We start from the raw sequence: 12,020 nt of genomic DNA, 5'->3' as shown, positions 1-12,020 counted from the left end.
CATTGAAAGAACTGGAGTGGGTTTTGTGGGAGTGACACATCTGTGGGCGTGGCTCAAATAGGGGTGTTCCTTGAGTTTGGTGTGGGTGGGGCTTAAGGGGCGCCAGAACAATACTTCGCCTAGGGCACTGTTTCAGCTAAGGCCGGCCCTGTACTGAAGGTTTACCCTGTTAATACGAGCAAGTGTCCCAAACTGACAGCTACACTCACACACTTGGGTTAATGTAAAAGAAAGGTTATCCATGCTAGGACTCATAGTACATGTGCTTCTACTAAGTGCTGTCCATTTTTGTCTTATCTTTATAGCTCTCCCAGGTGGGAAAACATTTAAATGCTTTCAGAAAACATCTCCTTACTTTTTCTCTTTGTCAGATTGTCTTCATGGAGACATGAGGACCATATACAGAGTTGCTATTAAGCATACATTTATTTGCACGAAAAAAAGCTTTATAATATTCAGTGTTCTTTTCATTTACTTGCTTTCTTTTAAAACTTGTTACTAGATCAAGCTAAGGGCCTTAATCCAATCATTCCCCTATGCAAGAATGAGAAAAAGTACATCAATTTTTCTTTCGTCATGCTCTTTTGGCCAGATTTTTCTTCCTATTTTTTTTACATTGCAGTGCCTATATTTCTTAAAACTGAACAAGAAGAAAGAGAAGAAGGTAGAAAGAAAAAAAAACAGAAGCACCTGTTTACATTAGTATCCTCATTACACTTAAAAATTGAGAAATCTTTGCTTTGTAACATACAAAGAAAATCATGCACTGTAAAAATATTACTATTAAGAAAAAAATTGTTTTACTTACAATTAACTTTCTCCCTCCTTTTTCCTTCTCCTAAGTATTTTTCCAAACATTGATGATGTGAAGTAGGGCGTATGCTTTACAGTCCCCTAGAAGTTTAATAAAGTCAAAAAAGTCCAGTATTTCCAGATTTTCTTGTTTTGTCATGTTTCACAAATATAATTATTGCTTTGTAATCCAACATTTGTCAATTTCCAAGTTACTGGTTTTGTTCCTGTTCATCTCCATTTCTCATATCCTGTCTCTGCTTTATTTCCAACGTACTTTTGATTCTTCTAGTCAACTATTGTGCCTTTTTCCTTCTCTCAAGCATTTTCTGTTGAAACATTGGAAAAGGTTTCACTGGCATAGTCTCTCTATAGTCTTTAATACTAGAAGAACAAGCAGCAGAATCTCCTTCTGTTTCACAGCTCACTTTTTGTTGGACAAACTTTTGTATTTCTTCCTTAGCATGTACTGCATCACAAAATGATTTTTCCCTCCAGGAAAGAATATTTTGAAGATGGCAGGGTACAGCAGTTTGAATCTCATGCCTGCTTGACAACATTCCTTGTGTAGTGGAATACATTTACTCCTCTTATGGCCTGGTGTACAATGGGTAATCATTCTCCACAAACGCTCTGCTGTCTCCCACTTTTAGTACTTTGTCCTTTTGCCACAGTTTTGTCAGAATCAACTTCTTCTGCTGGTATAATTGCATCTTTACTATTAAAGGTCTAGGCTGCTTACTCATAGCCAGGTTTAGAGCTTTCAGTTAACAGCTCTTGCTGTGGAATACCAGTCCAGTTGCTTGTTTGTGCTTTCATAAAATTAATACCATCTGTTCCTTCCATCTTCTCTAGTACAGGAAGAAATCTCAGATTTTCCCTAAATGCTCTGTCTTCTAATTCGATCATTTTTTGAAACATCTCTTCTTGAGCAGTCTCATAGTCAGCCAACCTTTTCTTCATTTTATTCTCTGATTTTTTTGCAGTTTTATCACCTCATCTGAATAGCTGTTTAAAGCTTATTCCATTTTTTCCAGCCTTTTGTTATTTGAGTTGATATACTCCATTAGTGCTGCGTTTATTTTAGTCATGTCACTGTGCAGTTAACTTTTACTTTCCTGTGAGTTACTGGAAGTCATGCCTGGAGCTTGCACTGCTTTTTGCTGAACAGTTGCAGTACTGTTCCCAGTCAGTGTTTATTCATCACGTTTTGCAGCTGATTTTCTTTCAGATTCTCTGGATTCTTTTTTCATGGGATCCAGACAGTGCACTTACTAGCCAGTTACTGAAATTTACCCATAAATATAAGTCCACTGGCTTTCTCTGCTGAGTTTCTGTTTTCACAGTGGGAAAGCAAGAATTAAGCTGTTACTCAATGTGCAGCCATCTGGGAATTCCAAACAAGTTTGCCTTCTGAATGGATTTAGGTGGTAGCGAGATGTGGTTCCATAGCTTAGATATGCTATTTGAATATACAGAGTCACCTACAGTATTAGATGATTTGATTATAGTGATTAGTGATTTTTCTCTAAAGTATACAATTTTATTGGGAGTGGTGTTGTATTAAGTTGTAAAGGGCTGGGCAATTTTCTAGCGTATAGAGAAGCCTGCGTATTGAGAGAGATAGTTTATGTAGTTATAACCAGTTTAATTCTCTGAGACAGTGGTGTTCTATTGTTATAGTTTTGGTTGCAGATTTGTCTACTTCATTGTAACTCTGTTCAAGTTTAGACAGTTACAAGACTTGAAATTTAGCGAATTTTGGGAAAGCATAGAGGAAAGATAGCAGTAAGAAAGTAGAGGCTGTATGTCTTATGGCTATATCAGTGAGTTAGATTTTTACTCTCTATAATGTACCTAGTTTTTGATGATTTTTTTAACCACATGTGATACATGATGAATGATTTTCAACTGGACATCTGTGATGACACCCAATAGTTTTGTGTGGTTTACTTGTTTTGTCATGGTGTTGTTAGCAGAGTTGATAGTAAATAGTGTTTTGGTAGAGATGTGTTTTTGAGGTGAAGAATAGTAATCTAGTTTTATTAGAATTTTGAAGTAGTTGTGTATTATTTGCTCAAATTTTAATCAATAATTCAGATTGTTGTGTAAAGTCTAGCGTTTAGAGAGAGATTTGCCAGTGCAGTTTAGAGTTGATCCATCAGCTTACTCAACTAGGGTAGCATTTTTGAAGCAGTCTAGAGGGCACTGATGAATGTGTTGAAAAGTATGGGGCCTAGTATAGATCCTTGTGGGTCACCAATAGTTACTGGCAAGAAGGTGAAGAAATCTTGTTTCCATTTCAGTGCTCTTGCTCTGTTTGAGAGGTAGCAATGGAAAAGTGAAGAACTGGTGAGCACTAAGGATGAGAGTGTATGTAAGAGCTCCTGGTGGGAGACCGTGTCAAAAGCTTTTGATAAGTATAGAAAGATGGTGGAGACTAGGCTTCTGGCATTTCTGCATGTGATGATATATTAACAAAATTCAGAAGAGCAGTAGTTATGCTGTAATGAGGCCTGAAGCTGTGTTGGGTTGAAGACAAAAGCTGATTATCTATTAAATAGCCGATGAGTTGCTTATGGATGCATGTTTTCTAATATTTTTGATAGGGAAGATAAAATGGCAATTGATCCACAGTTTGAAAGATCTGTATTGATTCCACCCTTGGGCAGTGGAATAATGAATGACTTTTTCCGTATCAAGGGGACTTTATTTTCAGATTTGGATCAATTTACCAGAATTGAAACTGGACATGCAATTGCCTCAGCTGCTATTTTCAGATATATATACCAGAAAGGTTGTCAGCAGCAGTTGTAGTAGGCTTTAATTTTTTGAGGAATTTTTTGATGGTATGTGTGGGAACTGAGTGGAAGCAGGAATGCTGAAGGAGGTTATTTGATTTGAGGAGAGGCCTCAAGTGCTTGATTAATCACCTGGTTGGTTAACTGCACTGTCTGTGTAATGTGGGTATTGAATTGGTTAGCTATTTTAATTTTGTTTCTGTGTGATTGATGTTGGCTTTGTAGCTTGTCCTGGATTTCATAGTTTATTGTTTAAGGCCCAGAACAGTTTTGGATGACTAGTTTGCATGTTTTGATTGGCTGAGTAATAGGTTTTCTTATCTTTGGTTATAAGTTGATCCATTTCATTCAATCTGTCTCTTCTGACATATGGGTCCTCAAGCAACTGCTCGAATCTGATCCATCTAAGTTACTGCTCCAGCCACAAGCCCTTCCTAAACATTTTCCCATAATGCTCTGCTCCTCCCTGACTGACTCAGATCTTGCTTCCCGCCACTTGGATAAACAGCACTGATCTGGCAGATAAATGCTGTTCCTCTTATACATGGAAATTAGCTTAGGACAACCTATATTTTTTCAGTCCCAAGACTATTGTTAGTAGTAGCTAGTGTTTTCTGTAGTATTTTCTGAAAAAAATTCTTCCTGCTTTGGGAGAATTCAAAGTTTTATCTTCAGCTGTTCCACTGCTGTCTGATATCTTGTTTCTCACTGTCTTAGTGTTTAGCCTATAGGTATAGCTGTTAGATTTTTGACTAGTTGTGCACCTTCTGGTTATATGTTATAGGCTGTAGCAAATAGAAAAGGTTTGCCTTATGGGCAGAATCTCATAACACAGAGCTTTTTTCAGTGTTGGTGCCAGAAGTTTTACGTTTCTTGTCTTCCCTATTCTCGGCTGGGTCCAGTTTCTCTACTATCAAGGTACAACTGGAAGCTGTTTCATCATTTCACATCAGATTTCAGGACTTCTCCTTAACATGTCACAAACATACCTCTCAACCTGGAAACATAAAAAATCTGGACAAAGTCCATGAAAAATAAGTACAGATCTGTACGCTGATTAACATAAAATTTGCATACGTAATTACGTAACCCTGCCCACGCCAATGGAACTGTGGGATACCAACCTTCAAATGCAAACTGAAGAACAGACCACCAAAATATGGCACCAGAGTCCCCCTGCAGCCATTCCAATGTCCCATTACCTGGCTGTTTTGCCCCATATATCATAAACACTAATGTGCATACTGCTTTACTTCTACAGTGATTACTTGGATTTTATTTTTACATTTTATAGCATAATGCACAAACACTAATAGATATCTACTAAACAAAGCAATATTATCTCACAATGAAAATAGACTTAACAGTAAAGCTTCTCTGCCCTTGAAACTCACATTCATTGAAACAGCATTGAAACCCATACCACATCCAAAGAAAATGCATCTGGTCAGTGGTGGATAAAGATTACCTTTGGGCTGTTTTCAAATCATAGGCCCTTTGCACAAAAAACATAGATGTGTTCTTTAATACACCTTCCTGACTTTATTAAACTATATTCCTTGTATAATACAGCACACTTGTTAGATTTAGAGCACATTTTAAATGTATTGTTTGAACATTTTTCCAATAGGCAATGAAACAAAATGCATGAACCAATAATGACAAAACTGCCCAATTCAGAACATTTCCATCATAAAAGTTTACTTCCATGCACACACGCGCTCGCACGAGCACACATACACATGCGCGCGCTTGCACACACACACACACACACACACACACATTTATATATATATATATATCTGTGTATGTATATAAAATGTATAAAAATAGAATGGCAGTAGTGTAAGCCATGGGCATCCTGTACAGCTTCTTGAACTTAATTTTCAGTTTTCAATTTCGTTTTTTTTTGCTTGACTTACTCTGATTTGTGTAATCAGACCAACTCAATAGCTATAATGCACAACAAAATAAACTAGGTGAACTGCATATTTTAAGACTTCCAATTTTAGTCCAAGTAGTGACAGACCTTCTACATTCATTCTGAAGCATCAAAACTATCATTGTAATCCAGGTGCTGTTAACTGGCCACTCTTGCTTCTTCACTGTCTGAAGTAGAAAAAATGTGTTTATCTTGAATGCTGGAAAATGTACTGTACTTGTTTGAAAATATTTTTGTTATAATGTAACAAAGAACATAATAATTCTGATTTTCTGTTCCTGAATTTGGGTTAATGATATTTGTTGCTCTTTCCACTGAGGCACAAATGCCCTTGTGCATGACATTTTTTCACTTTTGTAAGTTCTGTTGTATCTGTAGCTACACCCTTGACTTTTTACACCCACCCCCTTTAAAAGTACAACAACACAGTACAATATCAGCAATGCATCTACATAGTGTGGGAGTAGAAACCACAGCCTTCTGCATCAAAAGCAAGTATTTAACCTGTTATGCTATTAGCAATGCAAGCAAACTCAGCATAAGCAACACTAAACACTTCTTCCCGTGAAGCTCTCAGCTCATTGTGAAATCCACTAGATACTCAAGTGTATCTCTCATCATTGCAGCACAAGAAATCTGGAAAAAGCCAAAATTTATTGGGGGGGACAAAAGCCTAAAAACCAGGGACACATTTTAAACATTGCTTTTATAATTTTGGAAAGTTGCTAGAATAAAATGTTGTGTTACCACCGCATTTTACTGCCAAGACTTGAACCCAGGACCCTATGCACTACAGGCAAAAAAACATACCATTATGCCAAATCAGCAGTTTCCTGAAATATTTGAAGACTGAAACTTAAATGGCTATCATTTAGTGAAGTCAGTTCTCACTTCTCACCGTAGCTGTCAACCTCTTAGCACAAAAAACCTGGACAAAGCCAATAATGGGTACAGAATTCACTTCTCACTTCTCACCATAACTTTCAACTTCTTAGCACAAAAAACCTGAAAAAGCCAATAATGGGGGAATACAGCCCCACAATTAGTGACAAATTTCAAATACTGATCTTATAAAGTTACAAAATTGCTAGAATAAAAGTTTTTGTGTTACCATTTATTTTCTGAAGAGTATGAAGTCTGAAATTCAAATGCCTGTCATTATTTAGTGAAGTCAATCCTTCACCGATTTGCAAGAAAAATCCAGAAAACCACAGACTTTATGAGGAACAGAACAAAAATATGAGGCATAAATCTGATAAGTTTTATGAAGTGGTGGTGGATAGGGACTTTAGGCTCTTGTTACCTGTACCCAAGGTATAGGGTTTGAGCCTGAGTACCTCTAGCCACCAGGTATATTCACTGGGGCATTACACACACACACACACACACACACACAAGAAATACCTCTCTCTGAAGCCAGCCATCAAAAGTAAATCTGCGAGAAGATCTGCTTTTTCCTGCAGCCTCCGTTCACAAACTCTGTAGCCCCCACCTCCAAATCCAAAAAGTCGCCACCGTTCGTGGAACCAGCACCATTCCTACTTATGCTGTTCATGGAACCAGCACCATTCCTGCTTCTTACTGCTACACATTCCATTCTGGCTTGCTGTAGCAGCTGGAAATACATGCACATGAGCTATTGCTCAAAGCCAACAGGCTAGCCGGCCATTTCACAGAGCCGATGTCATCGTGCACGTGATGACGTCAGCTCAAAATGCCAAACTAAATTTATTTAAATAAAAAAGCCGGGAAATCAGAAATTAAGGGGTGCCACTCGGGAATCGTGGCACCCCATTATTTAGACCCCAAAACTCGGTACAAAACGAGTAATTTGTATGGTTCAGAGGTATGGTCACAAGTTATGTAAAGCCTTCCTTAAAGAGACATTTTCATTTGAGCCCCCCCCCCCCTGTTAAGGACATGCCTCTTCCATGGAATTTACATTTTATCCTAGATGTCCTCTCCATACCTCCATTTTAGCCTGCTGCAACTATGAATTTAAAATTCTTATCCTGGAAAACTGTTGTGGCCGTAACTTCAGCCAGGAGGGCTTCTGAAACGGATGCCTTATTCTCTCTTCTCCATTATATCATTTTTCATAAGGACAGGCTTACTCTTAGGACCAACCCTTCCTTCCTTCCAAAAGTGGCTTCCAGGACCAGTTGCTCACAATTTATACATCTCCCAGTGTTTTTTTCCAAATTATTAAAATAAAGAAGAATACTTCTTGCATACCTTAGATGTGCATAGCCAGCTTCTTTTCCACCGTTTCAGGATAGCACCCATCAGAAAAGACAAGCAATTATTTGTGTCTCTTGTACATAACAAATTGAGCCAGAAAGGTTCTAAGGTCTCTCTGTCTAATTGAATGTCAGATTGTGTTTCCTTTATCTACATTTTTCAGGATAAGTCTTTGTCCACACAGCCTAAGGCTGACTCCACTAGAGCATATTCTATGTCAACAGCCTTTTTCAGAGCCTTGTCCTTGGATGAAATTTGTCAAGCTGTCACTTGGTCTTCAACCCATGGCTGTGTTAAGCATTACAAATTAAGTTGCATGTCCAGAGCCAGAGCTTCCTTTGGAGCTTCCATCCTGAAGGTCCTCCTATCTTAAGGCCATCCTGGATTGTAGTAGCTGGGGGTTCTGGCTCATATGTCAGATTAGATGGGCTGAATGAATAAGATATGTAAGTTATTTACTTACCATAATGATGGATCCTTTCATTCCATTCCATCTGATCCTACAGCCTGTCCTCCTTCCCTGTCATTATGTGTATCTAAGGATCTTTTTTCTGACTCAAAGGTAGTAAAAATGCACTTAACTGTAGGTGTTAAACTTGATATGAGTTAGTCAGGGAGGAGCATGGCATTGTGAGAAAAGTTTAGAAAGGGCTCGAGGCTGGAGCACTAAATTGTCTGGATCAGATCCAAGCTGGGGCTCGAGGACTCATATGTCATATTAGCCTAGTGGATTGAAAAGATCTATTGTTATGGTAAGTATATAACTTGTTTTTCTTAGATTTCTTAATTGTATGCTAGTAGAGTAGGAACAGTTTTATTTTGTCCCATGCTTTGTCTCTCTGTTTAATGAGTTGTTTAGTTGCTAAAGATAGCCATGGGACAGGGTGACTTTGGCTTTTTTATTCTGAGGGATGCTTGTATACTTAGAACACCTACAAAGATTTTGTTGAATTCAGAGACACCATCATCTATTGGGAGATGTAGTGTATTAATAAAAATGTCTTTATAAAAAGTAATAAGTTTTCATATCTGGCTCTAATGATGTGCTGTGAGGCTGTTGCTTTGGTAACTTCTGATGTAAATTTGTAACCTAGTACAAAAAACTGAGACCGTTACATACAATTAGCGTGAGACATGCATTTAACACTGATACATATAACTCATCACATCACTATAGGCCTGCTTACACAGCTGGCCTGTGTGGGAGTGCAGTCATGCAAAAATGGGCATGCAGCAACAAGCAGATATGTTTTATTAACAGACAAAAAAAAGCTTCATCACACACTTGTCTACATCACCAGTACTGCATAGCAATGAGCATAACATTTTGTCCACATTCGTGCATTTCCATCTTGAATCTTTATATAGTTGTACCTAAATCAGCAATGTTGTACTGAACCCCAGAAGGAACTGTCAGATTACCACTGTGGCAACCATAAGGAAGCAGCATGTTAGGTGTTGCACTTTCATGTTAGAGCAACATTACAGATGGTAATTATCGATCTGCAGTAGTTACTTTCAGAGGAGATTACTTCATTAAAAAAAAATACATATTATTTCACTATACCATTATAGTAAACTGGCTTCAACCTAAGGTGGTTTAAAGCAGGAGTTTGATTCTACGATGCTTCCATTTCTGACAGGTCCTCTGATGAAATCTCTAGATCAGTCATGCAGTCCTCATTGGATTTTGATACCACTTAAGTGGAAGTTAGTGGCTCAAGGTGTTTTGGAAAATGCAGGGAATAGATCTTGCCTTATTGAAGGATAAACCAGTGGAGCAGGAGGCGTGTAATTAGTTGACATATGAAGATACTTTGGAGTCTCCCATAGGAAACCAGTACAAAGCTTCAGTTGGAGCTGTACAGCAAAGGAAAGAACAGGAAACTGTGACAACTCTGACACAGTCAATGACGTGGAGTGATAGGCCAGTGAATTCCCATATGAAAGAGCAGTGGAAGACAAAAGTATGAAATTGAAGAGAATGTGGCACAAGAAGAAGTTCTATAACTTTCTATGGAATGCCCGCAGGAAATGGCGAACAAAGAATGTGCCCTCAGTTTAGAAGAAAATGATCTAACAGAAGAGTTGCTTGATTTAATAGAGCTGGATAGACATATTAAGATCAATGAAATAGACTGCAGCAGGTCAATAAAACCCAAAACTTTAAAAGCTTGATAAAACAAATGAACACAGTAATTAGGACTGTCCATAGAGATTCATGTGATATAACAGAAGTAAATAGGATACATTATTGTGCAGCCAAATTAATAACAGATAAAGTCCTATCACAGGAACACGGGGTAGTAAGGGAAAGGACGGGGAAAATCGAATGCCATTATGGAAATGTCGAATAGAGAAAACTATAAAGCAATTAAGACAAGAAGTGTCACTGTTAGAAGAGTATAGAAGAGAGGACAGATTAACAAAAATACTCAGAAAGATAGACATAATAAAAGCAATGCAGAGTATTATAACGGATCCGGATTTATCATGCACTATCACAAATAATAAACTAAAAATATCAGCACAGGCAGAAAAACGTAGAAGATACACAGATAAATATAAAGGAAAAGTACAAAATAAGCAATTTATTGATGACCAAAAAAAGTTTTATAGAGAATCGGGAAACAAGATAAAAGGAATTGAAAGACCACCAAAAAAGAAGAAATAGATGCATTTTGAAGAAATATTTATGAAGATCCTGTGGAACATACAAAGATGCTAAATGGATGGAAGAAGTAAAAGAAAGAATAAGAAGTTCAAAGGTACAGGATATGAAATGAGATGAAGTAACGGCCAGATTGATTGAAACAAAGTTAAGAAAAGCCTCTAATTGGAAAACCCCAGACCTAGATGCAGTACCTAACTTCTGGCTAAAAGGTATTAACATCTTAGCCATGAGTAAGAACTATTTATATGCGCACCAGAAACACACACCAGCCTGGCTAACAACAGGAAAAACAATTCTCCTACTTAAGAGTGAACCTGCAAGCTACCCTAAAAATTGTAGACCAGTAACTTGTCTTCCAAGAACGTATAAACTATACACTGGAATTGATGCCGACAGAGTTTATAGTCATTTAGAAGAAAACTCAATTATGACAGTAGAACAAAAGGTTAATAAAATAGTCATATGGAACAAAGGATCATTTGTTGTAAAATAAAGTCATAGTGGAGAACTGTAAAAAGGGGAATAACCTAAGTATGCCATGGATAGACAGAAAAGCATTTGACAGTATCCCACATTCATGGATAAAAGAGTGCTTAAAAATGTATAAGATACATCCTACACTGACAAACTACATCACAGCGACCATGAAAGACTGGCAAACCACTTTGCAGTTAAGCCATGATAAAGCACAAATTATTATGCCAGGGATAAAAGTCCAAAGGGGGATATTTCAGGGTGACTGTCTGCTTAACAGATTAGGTCATGGCTATAATTTGGCTCCCAGAAAGTAACAAAGTGTAAAGACTTCTCATCTTCTGTTTGTCAATGATTTAAAACTGCACAGCTCATCAGATGAGGAACTGAAAGCACAACTGCAAGTGGTCAAAACTTTTTCAGATGATATAAGAATGTCAGTTGGTCTTGATAAATGTGCAAAAGCAACCCTTAAAGCAGGAAAGCTGCAGGACCAAGAAAACATCAGTTTGGGAGAGGAGTGTGATATAACAGAACTTGAGCAAGAGGGAGCGTATAAATATTTGGGAATTGATGAAAGATCATCAGTAAAACATGAATAAGTGCGAATAAAATTCAGTAAGGAATATTTCAGAATTCTTAAACTAATCCTGAAAACAGCATCATTGACGTCTAGGAATAAAGTCCAAGCTATAAACCAATTTGCTCTTCCTGTCCTAACTTACAGTTTTGGAGTGATTGACTGGCCCCAAAAGGTGTTGGATAGATTAGTCAGGAAAACAAAAAGGATGCTTTATGATCATCAAATGAATTATAAAAATCAGTGCATACCAAGATTATATATTCCTCGTTCCGAAGGAAGTATATCTGCAGTCGTGGGACTGCATACATATCTGCTGACCTCACAAGACCCAAACTTAGTGAAAGTTGTGACACATGAGGAGAATAAATGTAAGATGACTTTCCTTCTTAGTCTATCAGAAGCATATCAGCGTCAAACAGGAATGGATATCAGTCCAGAAGTAGATAAAAATCAGGCAGCATGTGCCAAAAAAAAAAACAAAAGAAAGAATATAAGGTAAAGGATCAGATGAGA

The sequence above is a fragment of the Protopterus annectens genome, chromosome 4.part0, assembly GCF_019279795.1.
Source record: "Protopterus annectens isolate FY-2018-M chromosome 4.part0, PAN1.0, whole genome shotgun sequence".
Lineage (NCBI taxonomy): Eukaryota > Metazoa > Chordata > Ceratodontiformes > Protopteridae > Protopterus > Protopterus annectens.
The sequence above is the reverse complement of the archived record's forward strand: the minus strand, read 5'-3'. Positions refer to the sequence as shown.